The sequence below is a fragment of the Amblyraja radiata genome, chromosome 3, assembly GCF_010909765.2.
Source record: "Amblyraja radiata isolate CabotCenter1 chromosome 3, sAmbRad1.1.pri, whole genome shotgun sequence".
Taxonomy (NCBI): Eukaryota; Metazoa; Chordata; class Chondrichthyes; order Rajiformes; family Rajidae; genus Amblyraja; species Amblyraja radiata.
The window spans coordinates 87,970,924-87,988,343 of NC_045958.1; the positions used below are offsets into that span (position 1 = coordinate 87,970,924).

General features: G+C 45.3%; 1 protein-coding gene across 1 annotated transcript in view; it reads left to right on the forward strand.

Annotated features, from left to right (window-relative positions):
- bnc2 (basonuclin 2) overlaps positions 1 to 17,420 on the forward strand; it is a 543,948-nt gene that overhangs the window by 43,795 nt on the left and 482,733 nt on the right. The gene's annotated exons all lie outside the window — the stretch shown is intronic.

Genomic DNA, 17,420 nt, shown 5'->3' on the forward strand with positions numbered 1-17,420 from the left:
TGTGCAGAGGATGATTGAGGAAGGGCGATCCCATGTTGACTGTCAGAAAGAAAACACCAGCAGCTGTGATTTCATGCCTGAAGTGTGCCTTTGGTATTTCAATGAGGGGGCGAATGGTGAGTGCCACTTGTCTCAGCTTGAACCAGAAATCTCACCACAGTGCCTGCTGAAATCCAAAGCTATTGTCATAATATAGATCGTGCAATTTGCTTGCAGATTGATTATCCAGTCTGTGGGTGCTGGTTCAGGTCAAAACGAAAACCCATCATGCCTTTACTTCCCCAGAAGATTGAAGAGATTTGGTTTGTCAACGAACGCTCTCAAACTTCTACAAGTGTATGGTGGACAGCATATCGACTGGTTGCATTTCAGACTAGTTTGGCAAATAAAACACCCAGGAATGAAGGAGGTTACAAAAAGTGGTGGACATTCCCTGGTCCATCATGGGAAGTGACCTCTCCACCATTGTAGGAGATGTTGCTTCAAAAAGCCAGCCAGAATCATCAAGGGCCCACATCACCCCTGTCAGTCTCATTTCACTCCTGCCAATGGGAAGAAGGTATAAGAGTCTGAAAACTGTGACCTCCAGGAAGAGCAACAGGTTTTTCTCGACAATCGTCAGGCTGCATATAAATATTAACTAAACTCTGAACTACAAACTGTCTTGGTTGCACTTGGGTCTATGGGCTTTGTTTTGTTTTGCAATAATTTTTTTTATTGAATTTTTTTGTTGTTTGTTTTATTGTGTTATCAATTGAGTACTGCGTTATGCTACTGCAAGTACGAATTTCATTATTTCATTTTTGTATGACAATTAAACACTCTTGACTCAACTTTCTTTACTCTTGTGCAGCATTACGTAACGTGCATTGGTCCTGCAATCTGGGAAATACACCCTGAACCTGGGGTCATTATCACTCTGTTAGAGTGAAGGGCATGGCATGTAGATGTAAGGAAGCTTGGATGATGAGAGAAATTGAGGGTCTTGTCAAGAATAAGAAGGAGGCATGGGGCAGGTTTTGGCAGTTGGCATCAAGTGTATCCCTAGAGGAGTTTTGGGAACTGAGGACCACGGTGAAAAAGGAAATCAGGAAGGCAAAAACGGAACAGGAGATAACTCTGGCATATATTATTAAAGATAATCCCAATGAGATTTTATGTATATTAAGAGACAAAGGGTATACAGCGAGAGAAAGGGACTCCTGAGGAATCAAAGCAGTCAACTCTGTGTTGAGCCACAGGCGATGGGCAAGGTTCTCGTTGAGTATTTCCCCTCTATTTTAACTGTGGAGAAAGACATGAGGACCGGGAACTTGGGGCAGTCGAGGCGTGTGTCTTGAGGGCAGGCAGTATTATGGTCAAGGAGGTGCTGAAGGTAATTAAGCGTATGAAGGTATATAAATCTCCTGGGCTTGATCAGATATATCCGAGGACTCACTGAGGAAGCTACAGAGGAAATTCCAGGTGCTCTGGCTGAGGCTTATGAGCAATCATTAAATACGGGTGAGGTGCTGGAAGACTGGATGGTGGCTATGTTGTGCCTCCATGAAGGGCTGCAGGGGAAAGCCTGGAAACTACAGGCCAGTGAGTCTAACACCTGTGGTCGGAAAGCTTCATGGAGGGTATTCTGAGTTTTGAGGGATAAGATATATACGCATTGAAATGGACAGGGCTGATTTGGGATAATCAGGATGTGTTTTTTTTTACGTGGCAAATTGTGTCTTGCGAATCTGATTGCTTTTTTGAAGATGTGACCAGAAAGGTTGATGAAGGCATAGTGGTAGATATGTATATGGATTTCAGCAAGGCATTTGACAAGGTTCTATATGGTAGAATGCTCTGGCAAATTAGATTGTATGGGATTCAAAGAGAGATCACCAACTGGATAGAAAATTGGCTTCATGGTAGGAAGCAGAGGGTTATGGTGGAAGGATGATTCTCAGGCTGGAGGCCTGTGACTAGTGGTGTGACTCAGGGTTCGGTGCTGGGCACATTGCTGTTTATCATCTATATCTATGATTTGGATGAGAATGTACAAAGCCTGATTAGTAAGTTTGCAGATGACATTAAAGTTGGTCATTGTAGATCACAAAGATAGACGTCAAAAATTGCAGCAGGATCTTGATCTGTTGGGCAGGTGTGCTGAAGAATGGTTGATGGAGTTTAATGCAATGAAGTGCAAGGTATTGCATTTTGGGAAGTTGGGCAGGTCCTACGCAGTGAATGGCAGGGCTGTGAGGAGCGTTGTAGAGCAAAGGGATCTGGGAGTGCAAGTACATAGTTCCTTGAAAGTTGCATCACAGCTAGGTAGGGTGGTCGAGAGGCTTTCGGCACATTGTCCTTCATGAGTCATAGTATTGAGTATAGAAGTTGGGAGTCATGTTACAATTGTACAAGACATTGGTGAAGCCACATTTAGAGATGAGTAAACCCTTGTTTTAACAGACCTTTTTATAATCAAATCTGTTCTAGGCCGAGTTCATTGTTTCACAGAATGACCACAACGTGGATGGAGCAAATTAAGTTTTTTTTAAATCATTTTGGTTTAGTTTCGAAATACAGTGTGGAAAGACCGAGTCCGGGAATTCATTTCTATCACCTTTGCTGATACATTTGCTTATACAGGGGCCTCAGTGTTAGAACACCTCGGTGAATGAAAGTTGAGCCATGATCAGAGTTGACTCTGGCAGAGTTCTTCGTGTCCAAATACTTGATGAACAAGGCCCATTAAGTGTCATTTTCTTTTAATGAAATGTAAAATAGCAATGCTGCTACGTTTTTTGTGTTTCGGGGAAAGGTTATGATAAGTGGCCTTTGTCAGTGCAGAACTCTCATGTTGTTCAAAATAATGGTGAGTGCAGACTTTAAAATTCGTTAACCAGGCTTTGTGCAGCATAGTGGCTAGTCTGGTCTCGGGAGGAAAACCATGTAAAGACACAGCCTGAAGCAGCCTGCTGGATAAGAACTCTTAACATTAATCAAGTGGTGGGTGAACAGAGGAATAAGTTTGGGTGGAGTGTTTTACCATCAGTAATTCAGCATAATCTCATGGAAAATTGGCATTACAACAGGATAGCCAAGTGGGCTGAGTTCCTTGAAAATAGCGTCACAGGTAGATAGGGTGGTCAAGAAGGCTATCGGCTCATTGGCCTTCATTAGTCAGGGTACTGAGTATAGAAGTTGGGATTTCAAGATTCAAGAGAGTTTATTGTCATGTATCCCTGATAGGAAATGAAATTCTTGCTTTGCTTCAGCATAACAGAACATAGTACGCATGACCACAGAACAGATCAGTGTGTCCATATACCATTATATAAATATATACACACATGAATAAATAAACTGATAAAGTGCAAATAAACAGATAATGAGCTATTAATGTTCAGAGTTTTGTCCAAGCCAAGTTTAATAGCCTGATGGCTGCGGGGAAGTAGCTATTCCTGAACCTGGTCTTTGCAGTCTTCATGCTCCTGTACCTTATGCCTGAAGGTAGCGGGGAGATGAGTGAGTGGCCAGGATGGTGTGGGTCCTTGATGATACTGCCAGCCTTTTTGAGGCAGCGACTGCGATAGATCCCCTCGATGGAAGGGAGGTCAGAGCCGATGATGGACTGGGCAGTGATTACTACTTTTTTTAGTCTTTTCCGCTCCAGGGCGCTCAAGTTGCCAAACCAAGCCACGATGCAACCGGTCAGCATGCTCTCTACTGTGCACCCGTAGAAGTTAGAGAGAGTCCTCCTTGACAAACCGACTCTCCGTAATCTTCTCAGGAAGTAGAGGTTATGTTATAGTTGTACAAGACTTTGATGAGACCGCGTTTTGAGTATTGTGTTCAATTTTGGTTACCCTGTTAAAGGAAGGATGTTGTTAAGTTAGAAAGAGTGCACAAAAAATTTACGAGGATGTTGCCAGGACTTGAGGAGCAGAGCTTTTGGGAGAAGTTAGGCAGGGTAGGACTTTATTCCTTGGAGCGCAGAAGGATGAGGGGTGATCTTATAGAGGTGTATAAGATCATGAGGTGAATAGATAGGGTAAATGCACAAAGTCTTTTACCCAGAGGAGGGGAATCACGAACAGGGAACATGGGTTTAAGATGAGAGGGTAAAGATTTAATAGGAACCTTAGGGGAAACGTTTTCACACAGATGGTGTTGGATATATGGAATGATCTGTGATAGGAGGTGGTTGAGGCCTATACTTACGCAACATTTAAAATACATTTGGACAAGTACATGGATGGGAAAGGTTGAGAGGGACATGGGCATACACCAGCAAGGGGGACGAGTGTAAATTGGGCATCTTAGATGGCATAGGCAAGTTGGGCTGAAGGGTCTGTTTCTGTGCTGTGTAACTCCATGACTCTATTTCTAGTTGTCATTATTTAGCCTATATCACAAGAAGAGGCCATTCTGCATGTTTGATCAATTGGTGTTTATGCTCTAAAGTGTGCTTCGTCTCACCCTGTTACCATGTCATTAGATCATTACATTCCTTTCTCTCCTATGTGCTTCTACTTTCACCTTAAATGCACCTGCTATGTAATTCTCCATACCTCTTGCGGGAGTGAGTTCCGCACCCTCACTGCTCCTTCACGTTATAAACAGTTCTTTATCAAACTGCCAATTTATCAATTTAGGAATGACATGAGTGCTGGTTTTTCTAGACATTGGCGCAGATAAAACACAAAATGTGCTGGAATAGCAAAATACATTCAGATAATTATCAGGCTTTTTAATTGCAGACCAATATCTTTAAAAAGTTCTGAAAATTGAGATTGCAGATGAGGACAGCAAATGAAAGTAGACAAAAAATGCTGGAGAAGCTCAGCGGGTGAGGCAGCATCTATGGAGAAAAGGAGTAGGCGACGTCACCTACTTTTCTCTATAGATGCTGCCTCACCCGCTGAGCTTCTCCAGCATTTTTTGCCTATTTTCGATTTTTCCAGCATCTGCAGTTCCTTCTTAAACAGGACAGCTAATGAGTATGTTTTCAACATTTCCATTCTCCATCCACAATTCCAGATCAATTGCAACTGCAGATTGCCCAACCAAAGCAAGTTAACTGCTGTTTGAAACTTAAACACTACTAATGCAATATGAGAACCACAAGCTTTGCAGCTGAAGGTGAGTGTGTAGATGAGTGCCTGATTAAAAGCAGCAACTGCTCTGCGCTGCAGCCATTACTTTGCAGGGCTTCTTTAGTAAATTTTCTGCAGTTCATATTCCAGTTTTCCCCTGAATCAAACGGCAGAGCACAGAGCCACAGCGTCCAGAGAGGCCACACACAGGAAACAGAAACAAGGAGCAATCACGTCCTGGACTCGGTCTCTCCCAGCCTGCCAGGCTACACAGGCCCACAGGGCGAATCTTGTCCTGGCTTCTGGCTCTGCTTCTCTCCCTCCCACACAGGCACAGACACTCATGTCGAGACAAACCCAGATACACACATTTGCAGAGGGATAGTGACACAGGCGCACACACATATTTACACTTGCATACTTCAACACACTCTGACACACACACACACACACACACACACACACACACACACACACTCTCTGACATGTACAGACGCACTCTCACACACATATGTAACTTTCCAAATATTCAGTGCTGGGATCATCCACACAGACATTGCCCATCAGATGTGTTTACACTCTCTGTGACAGTCCACACATCTGGAGTGCATATTCAGGTTATTCCAGTGCCACCAGACACATTCCACAAGATCATTTCAGCCGTTGTTATGGCGATCCTTCTCCCTCCAGTGATTTTCAGGTTGCATGACAGAAATTACTGGAGCTGGCGGGTGCGAGAAGGGAGGGGGGGGGGGGGGTGGAGGTAGGGGACAAAAGTCAGCAGGATCAGAGTGGTTCTCCTTCACATCGCAAACTAATTAATGACCTGGCCCTCTTACCAGGGCTGTTACTGTCTGGTTTAATAATGTGTGGCAGCGGCACATTCTCTGCGGTCTGACTTGGGATCAGCTCCAGAAACTGCCCGTGATGCTTTTGTGGAGAGGGGGCCCTGGCCATTCAGCAAAGGTTCCACTTCACCACCAGAACAGATCCTCACCCCAGCATTTATTGGCAACAGCCATTATTATATTTGGATAAACTGCACAATGAAGACAAAATAATTAAAAAATTAAGATAATAACAAACAGTATCTTGGCACATTGATGAAGCTACTTCAGGGTTTTGAATCATATATGTTTCTGCAACAGTTTAATTCGAGTACTTTTGTGGAAAAATTAATGAAGTACATAATGCTGTACACATCACAATTTGCTTCAATCATCTCAATATTGCAGCACCACGGATGCCACGGATCAGCAATAGTCGCTTTAATTGCAATTATATTCTTCCCTGGTTAAGGAAATTCAATGTCCAAGTGCATTATGGTGATAGCACATTGGTCACCATAACTATCCTCACTATAACACCACACCCCTCACCGTATCATCACACCCATCACCATAACCACGCACCCGTCACTGGTATCAATGGTTCAATGGTTCTTTATTATCACATGTACCGAGGTAGTGAAATTCTATATTTTGCATACAGTTCAGTAGGCATAAGGACAATCCTAGATTAAGTACAAAGTGCTTAATAGTCCACTAAGACCATCTTCTCCACCACTTTGTGGTGCTGCAAACCGCGTCTGGTCTGCGTGCTCCCCTTCACATATACATCCCTCACCATAGCCCTCTCATTGTAATACCACACCCCAATTCACAATGCCATACCCATCACTCTACCTCCATAATTCTCACAGTATTATCACCAACCTTCACCGTTATACTCCACCCTTCACCGTAATGCCAAATCCTTACGGTCACACCACCCGTCTCCATATCACCACATTCCTCATCACCCATCACCACGAGTAACCTCACAACCGAAAACTGCAAACATTATAATAACACCACATCCCATAACGTATAAACCACAGCTCCACCATAGTTTCACACCACGGCCCTCACATGAATCCCCTTACTACAATGCCCACTGCTCACCGTAACAGCCCTCACTGTAACTCCACATCCCATGGCATAACTCCACATCCCTCACTGTAACACCAGTGATATCAATGTCATACATGTCATCACATCACTGCACCCTCCTGAGTGCAATATCAAATCCTCACCTTAATGTGCTTCATGGAAGCACCACTTAATAATATGATGCATCACTCTCATACCACTCACTGTAACACCACCCTCCCCTCACCAGGCCAGTGCACCTTAACACCACCTCTTTCACCATAATGCCACTTCCTTCACCGTAATGCCATATCCTTCAGCACATTGGTTCTTCCTTCACCATAACCACATCTTTTACCATAACCACATCCTTCACCATAAAACCACTTCCTTCACTGTAATGCCACATCAACCAAATCGCCACTTCCTTCACCATAACGCCACATCTTTCCATCTCACCATAACATAAGCTCACCCTTCAGCATAACTCCTCATCCTTCACTGTGATACCACATCCTTCATCAAATGCCACATCTTTTACCATAACCCCATCCTTCACCATAATACCACATCCTTCACTGTAATGCCACATCCTTCACCATACCACATTACACCCTTCATTATAATAACCATAACATCACAACACTTGGCGTGACATCAAGTCGCACCCCACACTGTAACACCACACCAAGCCCTTCTGTAATAATACAGCCATTGCTATAACAACACATACTTCATTATGGTACACATGTCCCATGATAATACAACACCACTAATCTTAATAACACGCCCTCACATTAACGCCACTTCCCTCCCTGTGATATCACGGGTCACTATATAACACTGCAACTCTCACCATAAAACAACTGCCCTCACAATAACACCACACCCTTATTGTAGATTGGCTATTGCATGTTAGCCAATCAGAATGCTTAGTAATTATAACTCCACCTAAATGTATGATTTATAGTGTAAGAACTCACCTACTGTCTTCAGTAGCTGCAGTAGACTGAACGTGTGATGTACTGCTTATACGATGATGAACTAGACAATAAAGATGCTTGTGCTTTAACCTGTGTGAGACTAAGATATTTACATGGTGTCAGAAAATTGAGTCCAACCCTCGTCTGTTAACTGCGATTTATTTTGTTTATCAGTTTTTATTTGTGAATGATTTTGACGACATGGCTAACTCCTGTCGAAAGCCAAGTCCGCTTGTGTTTGATTCTGACATAGCCAAGTGCTGGCGAATGTTTGAGCGAGACTATGCTCACTAAATCCGCATCGTTCACCAAAACGACCCCGACAATCTGAAGGCATCGCTACTGCTCAATCTAGCTGGTCCGGAAGCAATGATCCGTGCGGACACCTTTGAATTCTCCCCAGCACACCTCGACGCGAATGGTCAGGTACTGGTGCCAGCTGAAACTATCGACAACCCGACAGTCCTACTGAGAAAGTGTAGAGACCTGTGCAACCCTCCATCGAACCGTATACTCGAGAGAACATGATTTTTCGCCCGACAGCAACAGGCTGATGAGCCTGTTGAACGATTTATCAGCGATCTATGACACATGAGTACATAACGTAAATATAGCTAACTACTCTCCGCAGAAATTTTTAAACGCATCCTGCAAAGATCCAAATATGCCTGTCACAAGATGCCCAAACTGCTACTATTTCCACTCTAGGGGGGCGCCAGTTCTGGGTTGCCAATGGGAAAGTTTGTCACAAATGCAAGAAACGTAACCATTTTGCCACATGTTGTCGATCGCGTGGGAACACTGCTTCAAGGACGAATCTGCACCTGATTCAACAAGAGCCGTCTGATTCTGATTCCCAAGAACAAGACGATGCTTCTACACCCGTTGGGTAAAGCTGATTAAAAATGCATTGTCAATGAGGAGACTAAAAACCTTTTTAAGGATGCCCTTTGGCATCAACTCTGCCAGCGAAGTCTTTCAGCGTGCAATAGAACAACTATTCGCAGAATATCCATGTGCCCTCATTGTTGACGTCATCTTAGTATACGGCCGTGACGTGGCCGAGCATATTGCTAACCTAAAAAAAAAACTAAACCGTGCCAGAGACATTAGTCTGAAATTCAACCCTTTGAAATGCAAGTTCCGAGTTCCCGAAGTCACCTACGTCGGTCATGTATTCACCAGCAACGGATTAAAACCTGATTCGTTAAAGACTGCAGCCATCAACGAACTTCCGGTCCCAACCAATGTCACCAGTTTGCAGCGATTCCTCGGCATGGTCAACTACCTGGGTAAATTAATTCCCAACCTCAGTAAACTTTCTGCTCCTCTATGACAACTGACCCACAAAGACAATGCATGGTCTTGGTACCCGCAGCACCAAAGAGCCTTCAAGATGTTAATGCTCCAGCTAGCCAGCGCACCTACACTGGCATACTACAATCTTAACCTGCCAGTCACTATCACCTGCAATGCATCCAAGTACGGACTAGGCGCAGCCTGCCTACAAACAGCCACCAATGGCGACGTGATGCCTATCTCCTACACATCACGCACCTTGACAGAAACTGAACAACGCTATGCCCAGATCGAGAAGGAACTGCTCGCCGTTGTTTTTGCCTGTTCAAAATTCAAAGACTTTATTTTTGGCAAAACCTTCATGATTGAAACCGACCACCAGTCATTGGTCACCATCCTGAGCAAGCCTATCCATGCCGCCCCTGCTCGACTACAGTGAATGATGATGCAGCTGCAACGGTTTGACTTCCGCGTCGTCTACAAGAAAGGTAAAGACATGCACATTGCAGATACGCTCTCCATAGCCCCGCGGACCACCAGCCAACACCACCCCTTTGAATTGGACGAATTCTCAGTCCTGAAGGTCTCGTTCGTGCCCAACGATCACCTACGCCGCCTTGCCGAACACACAGCTGCTGACATCCGTCATGAGAAGCGGGTGGCCAAACAAGCAGTCAAGCACCCCGTTTGAAATACGACCCTACTTCCTGGTTCGTGATGAGATGGTGCTACAGGACGGAATAATCGTCAAGGGTCACAAGGCCATCATCCCCCCTTCTTTACAGAGCGAGTATTACGAGGAAATCCACGGAGGCCTCCCTGGTACGGAGGCCACTCTAAAACAAACCCAGAATATGATCTACTGGCCCGGGATGACCAAGTACATACGTGAAAAAACAGAATTGTGCGCAATCTGCAACAGTCAGTCACCGCATTAGCAGAAGCAGCCCCTCTTACCCTACCCGGCTCCCTCCCTACCATGGTCATCACCGGCTGCCGACATCTTCGAATGGCACGGGAAACACTACCTTGTTTTAGTGGACTCCTCCAACTGGTTCGAACTTGACTTCCTGCCAACAATCACTTCTGAAACAGTGATCCAAAAGCTGAAAATTCACCTTTCCGTGCATGGGGTACCCGTTCGTCTTCAGACTGACAACGGAACTCAATTCACCAGCCAAAAGATTAAGGACTTTGCTAAACGGTGGAACTTCCAACACGTCACCAGCAGTCCAGAATACCCACAGTCCAATGGACTTGCTGAGTGTGCTGTTCGGAGCGCAAAACAACTCATGGAGCGAAGGTACACAAAATTGCTGGGGAAACTCAGCGGGTGTAGCAGCATCTATGGAGCGAAGGAAATAGGCGACGTTTCGGGCCGAAACCCTTCTTCAGACTGATGGGGGGTGGGGAAAGAAAGAAGGAAAAAGGGAGGAGGAGGAGGAGCCCGAGGGCGGGCGGATGGGAGGAGACAGCTAGAGGGTGAAGGAAGGGGAGGAGACAGCACGGGCTAGCCAAATTGGGAAAATTCAATGTTGATGCCATAAGGACGCAAGGACCCCAGACGGAATATGAGGTGCTGTTCCTCCAATTTCCGCTGTTGCTCACTCTGGCAATGGAGGAGACCCAGGACAGAGAGATCGGATTGGGAATGGGAGGGGGAGTTGAAGTGCTGAGCCACCGGGAGGTCAGGTAGGTTATTGCGGACTGAGCGGAGGTGTTCGGCGAAACGGTCGCCCAACCTACGCTTGGTCTCGCCGATGTAAATCAGCTGGCATCTAGAGCAGCGGATGCAGTAGATGAGGTTGGAGGAGATACAGGTGAACCTTTGTCGCACCTGGAACGACTGCTTGGGACCTTGAATGGAGTCGAGGGGGGAGGTGAAGGGACAGGTGTTGCATTTCTTGCGGTTGCAACGGAAAGTGCCCCTGGAGGGGGTGGTGCGGGAGGGAAGGGAAGAATTGACGAGGGAGTTGCGGAGGGAGCGGTCTTTGCGGAAGGCAGACATAGGGGGAGATGGGAAAATGTGGCGAGTGGTGGGGTCACGTTGGAGGTGGCGGAAATGGCGGAGGATTATGTGTTGTATTTGCCGGCTGGTGGGGTGAAAGGTGAGGACCAGAGGGACTCTGCCCTTGTTGCGTGTGCGGGGATGGGGAGAGAGAGCAGTGTTACGGGGTATGGATGAGACCCTGATGAGATCATGGAGCGTTCCTATCTAGCTAAATCTGACTTCTACCTGGACCTGCGAAATATTGCAAGGGACAACGTTCTTGGCTCCCCAGCCCAGCGGCGAATGTCTCGCCAGACGCGCCCACCACTGACTGTCTCCCAGCACCAGCTACAACCAAAAGTCAGCTCCCCCGCCACGATATAAAAGCGTGTGCAGTTTAATCGAGACACGCAGAAGTGTTTCTATGACAAGACCAGCAAGCTACTCAAACCACTTATACAAGGACAAGTGGTGCGACTGCAAACAGATAAAGGACATACTAAACTGGGACACATTCATGGCCCCTCTAAGGAACCACGCTCCTACCTGGTCCAAGTCGATGGTGTCCTCTACAGACGCAACCGTCAACATCTCCTTCCTGTGAAGGAACGTCGTCCGGTGTCCCAGGGTCCTGATGCCCCACCGTTGGAGTTTAAACTGACGACTGTTGCAGCCGTTCCAGCAGCTGCCGCGACCGGGTCCACCCACTCCCCGCGTCGGTCTGCCCTCGCGTACACTGTTGTAACCAGCACCCCGGGATCCCCGCGTTGGTCTGCCCTCGCGTACACTGTTGTAACCAGCACCCCGGGATCCCCGCGTCGGTCTGCCCTCGCGTACCCTGTTGTAACCAGCACCCCGGGATCCCCGCGTTGGTCTGCCCTCGCGTACACTGTTGTAACCAGCACCCCGGGATCCCCGCGTTGGTCTGCCCTCGCGAACACTGTTGTAACCAGCACCCCGGGATCCCCGCGTCGGTCCACCCCCGGTTCCCCTGCGGCGGTCTCCCCCCACAGACCCATTGGGTCTCCCACAGTTGTACCCAACCCCAGCCCTCATCTTTTCGGAGGAAAAGGGTGATGAGGCAGCCCCCTACCACACGAGGACCGGGAGGGTTAGCAGGCCACCCATTAGAGACGGCGATTTTGTTTAACCCCATTATTATTCACTCGGCTTATCGTTTAAAATGCCTTAATTGTTTTTTCATTTCTACAAGAAGAGATGTAGATTGGCTATTGCATGTTAGCCAATCAGAATGCTTAGTAGATTAGATTAGATTAGATTAGATTTGTTTATTGTCATTCAGACCTTTCGGTCTGAACGAAATTTTGTTTCCCTGCAGTCATACATATAATAATAAATGACAAAAACACACAATCAACACAAATTTAACATCCACCACAGTGAGTTCACCAAACACCTCCTCTCTGTCTCTTCCCTCTTTGTTCTCCCTCTGCGCCGAGGCGATGGTTCAAACTCCGCAGACTCATTAAAGGCGAGTTGAGAGTGTATAAACTGCAGAGAAGTCGTAAGGAAAAGTAAGTGGGAGAATGAGACTGATGGGATTGCTCTGCCGGGAACTGGCATGGACCATGGCAATGGGCCAAATAGTCTATTTCTCTGCCATAGTGAGTGAGTAGCAACATGTTACTGACAGTGAGAGCATATTCCTCGGTGATAAAACAGTGTCCCCAATGGTTATACAACAGCACTCTCAAAACACTGCCGTCATTAGTGTGAGCATCAGTACAATGTTATTTATGCACATCACTCTAATTTAAAGCTATTATATTTGATTCCCAACTTCTTGTATGAACGTGGTGATGCTCTGCCTTCAGCTGATGGAGAAAAGGTTCTCCACCTATGGAGGAAGAAAAACCACGATTTAGACCCTGCGATGGGGAAGGATGAGGGACATAGTTCCAAGCCAAAATACTGTGCAACTTGGAGAGAAACTGGAAAGGTGGCAATATCGCCATGCACCTGCTGCCCTGGTCATCTTGATGGTAAAGGTTGTGGATTTCTGAAGTGCCGTTGGTGGACCTGGTCACGTTACTGCAGTGCATTTGTAAATGGATCACAATTTTCCAATGGTGGAGGAAAGTGTGCTTAGGGTGGAGGATGGGATGTCAATCAAGTAGCCAAGATGGTGGTGTTGGAACTGCATTTATCCAGGCAAAGTGAGGATAAGGTATTCTTTGCTGTGTGAATTGGTGAATGGCCTTGAGGTATCCACAGATGAGTCCCGTGTGTAGGACATCCAGCCCCTGATCTGCTTGGGCAGTCCTGATTTTTATTTGACTCGTGCAGTTGAGTTTCAGGATGATGTTGATGGTGGAAAATCAGAGAGGGATAGGTACCTGTGTGAAATTGTTCACACAGTTGATTGCCTCTCACTTGTATGAGGCATTGATTAGTTGCCATGACTGGACATGTGATGAGGGTGTTTCTTACCATTTAATCTTAGGCTTAATCTGGCTGCTTCTTGGGTTTTGCTGCATGGAGTCATGGACTACATCATGACCTGAGGAGCTGTGATAGAGCTGAACTATTGCTGCATCTAAACCTCTGCAACACAGTGTCAGTCGGGTTCCCAGTTGCAGGATTGCAGCTCCTGATTACTGTACTGTGCATTTGAAAGTTTTTACTGACGCTTCAGGTTGAAAGAAACTCTGACCTGCATGAAATGCTCTGAGATAAATATTACAGACAGAATAAGTGCCTCAGATTCCTCTCTAAATAAACTGTGCCTTTCATTTCTCAAACCAAGCTCTGGCCAAGTTGATTTCGGCCTCATTACCTGTCAGTCCCATTCTCACTGCAACGCATATCTCAGCGACGCAGAGGAAGTTCAACTCATTCTGTTTACAACCCAAGGTTGGCAAAGAGAGCAGAAGCTGGGCCAGGAACCCCAGAGGAAATGAACGGGGTAATTGCAACATGTATTCGTACTTTGTAGTTTTGACCATCTGAAGACATTATCTTCGTGACAATTGGGCTGCTTGAAAACACTGTTTAGAAATCTGGAGAGAGGACCAGGTCGGCCATAGGTACAGGTCGACCATAGGCTGATGTGTTTCTCCGTACTCTGTAGCTATATGCGACAGCTTGTGCACAGCCATCGCTGCTCGACTTTGCATTCCATTTGCTTTGTTACTGCTGACACTGGTCACCAAGGCAATAGGTAAAGACTTGAAATACCTGCCTTCAGGCAGACTCAGAGGGACATGAAAAGGTCACGGCACTCTAGCAGAGTGTAATTTACAGCACTCTTCTTGTCGCACTATCCCCATGCTCTGCAGCTCCTGTATTATAAGCCACATTGATAGTGAACAACAGCTTTATAACTCAAGATGCCAAAGTACATAACATGCTGTTCTTGAATAATACTTTCGGGCAGGCTTTAGAATTAAGTCTTCGGGTAGCAGATGCAAAATAATACACCACCAACCCCATGAACTTTAAAGGTGTATTTTGTGCACAATTACTATTGAAGTCAATGGAAGTTTACGAAGTAAGTATGTCCTGCAATGCAATTCAAATCTACTGGCCATGGAGATAAAATGTTGAATTCAACAGTCCTTTCCTATTGCCCAGTAGTTCAGGTTTTCAGCTGTAATATCATTGTAGTGATAGATTGGCTGAGTCATTGGTCCATATGTTCCTTCTCATGTAACACAATACAACATACAGCACAGAGGCAAGTATTCAGCCTGTCTGGCTTATACCATATTTATGCTCCTCTGTCCTCTCCATTTAATCTTATCCAATGCACATTTCCTTCTATTTACTCCTTGAGAAAATGAGCAGATAACCAGGAAACTAATGAAATATTGGGCATTGTTCCAAAGGATCTGGAGTATAGGAGCAAAGAAAGACACAAAGTGCTGAATAACTCAGCCGTTCAGGCAGCATCTCTTGAGATCCATGTCCTCCAGAGATACTGCCTAATCTGCTGAATTACTCCAGCACTTTGTGACATTTTTGTAAACTAGCATCTGCAGTTCCTTGTTTCTACTCAATAGGAGCAAGGAAGTCTTTCTACCACTGTCAAGGCTTTGGTGAATCCACACCATGAGGACTATGCAGATATAGTTCACATACCTTATAAACTCTCTCTCAAGATCAGTTAACATTGATAACAAAGTCAACAACAGGATAGCAAAAGTAAGCTTTGCTTTTGGCTGTGAAGTTATGTGTGGAAATGAAGAGCAATCTGCCAAATAAGCAGACTGAAGGTGTATCGTGCTGTTGTCATACCAATTTATTCTACGCTTGCGAGACATGGACAGTGTACAGTAGACTTACCAGACAGTTTAACTATTTCCACACGACCTCTCTGCACTGAATTTCATATCAAGTGGCAAGAGAAGATTTTGAGCACAGATTCTATCCCAAACAAACCTCCCCAGCATCTACACATTAAAGGAATCACGGATCAGGTGGGCGGGTGTGTTAAATGAGTGTCTACTATACGGAGAGCTGATTGAGTATTAAACGATCACGTCCTGAACAGAAAATGGGATGTTCTCTTAGAACATCCCTGAAGAGTTTCAACATTTTTCAATGTTTCAACAGACTGATTCCCGCAGTAATGTAAAACGGAATTATCCCATCATGTCTAATCTGGCCAAGACTCACTATTGCAACATAAACGCTTACACCAATTTGATCTGCTTATGAGCAGGATTGTGCAAAGTGTTTCTTCTGCAACCTGAGGCAGATTAGAGACCTGAGTTATACAGCTCAGAATCCAGTCATTCAGCCTAATCATCCATGCCTACCTGAGCTATTCCCATTTGCCTGCATTTGGCCCATATCCCCCTCAATTTTTCCTAATCAGGCATTTCCCTAAATATCTGTTAAATGTTGTTATTGTAACTGCTTCCACCACTTCATCTGGCAGCTCATTCCATATACTGAACACCCTCTGTGAAAAGTTTCACCCTCAGGTTCCCTTTAAATCATTTCCTTCTCACCTGAAACCTATGACTCTAGTTTCAGACTTTCTTACCCTGGGGGATAAAAAAACTTGTGACCATTCCTCTTATCTAAGCCCCGTATGCTTGCGTGAACCTCTATAAGGTCACCCCTTTTTTCAGCCTATACCATTTACATTTAATCAGATATGAATACGGGCATCACTGGGCATTATCAACTTCCCCAAGATGGTGATGAGTTGTCTTCTTCAGCTGCTGTTTCATGTACAGTAATCCATACTCCCAGTGTTCTCTGCTACCAAACACCCACCTGTCCACCTCAGTTTCTTCTTCCTGTTCACCATTCTCATATTCATACCTCCAGCTCCCTCCCCAACTCCTTCTCCCTCCCAATAAAGCACCCTCCCATTATCCTTGCAGTCTACTATCTTCCCTCTGTCCGAATGCATGATCTTGACCTGAGATGTTGCTTTAAACCTTTTGCCTTAACAGATCGTGCTTGGCCCACTGAGATCTTCCAGCATTCACCCCCACCCCAATTCAGCATCTGCAATCTCTTTAGATCTGGTGTTTACAATTGTGAAGTCTCTTAAGGTGTTTCACAATATAAGTGTGGTTGTCCTAAAGTAGTTTGAATGTTGGTATTTCTGTTTTACTGGGCTCTAGCCCTTGGGTATTTGTCCAGAAATGTATGTAATTGAAGCAATGTCTACCTAGGACCCTTCCTGCCAACATCTCAGCCTTTAAAGCTAACCTGTGTCTGAACAAACTCTGCACCAAGGACTGTAGACAGCACGGAAACTGCAACTACGGAGTCACAGATTTCATAAGAACACATTTTGAATTGCTTTAATGGAATGTTCATTTTGGGTCCAGTGGTTTCCGTCAAATGTTGATTGAGACTAGTTTGAAGTGAAGCATTCATAGAAAGGCAGTTGTTAAATGCACACCAGCTTTGAAGCCAGTGCTTCAGCATACCTATTTTCTATGTATCTAAACGGCTCACTGTGGTGATGGTGAAGATTAGTGTTTGGAGATCTAATATGTTTGTAGGATGGAGTGACTCTCCCACTAATGAAAATTCATTTATTCATCTTCTTTGTCACCTGGCCCCCTTTTTTTAAGAGTCTAACCAACACTTTTACTATAGTTTGTCATATTGTTCATAACCAAAGGTTTCCTCACCTTTCACTACCCTTATTTATATCCTGGTTCATCCTCAGCAT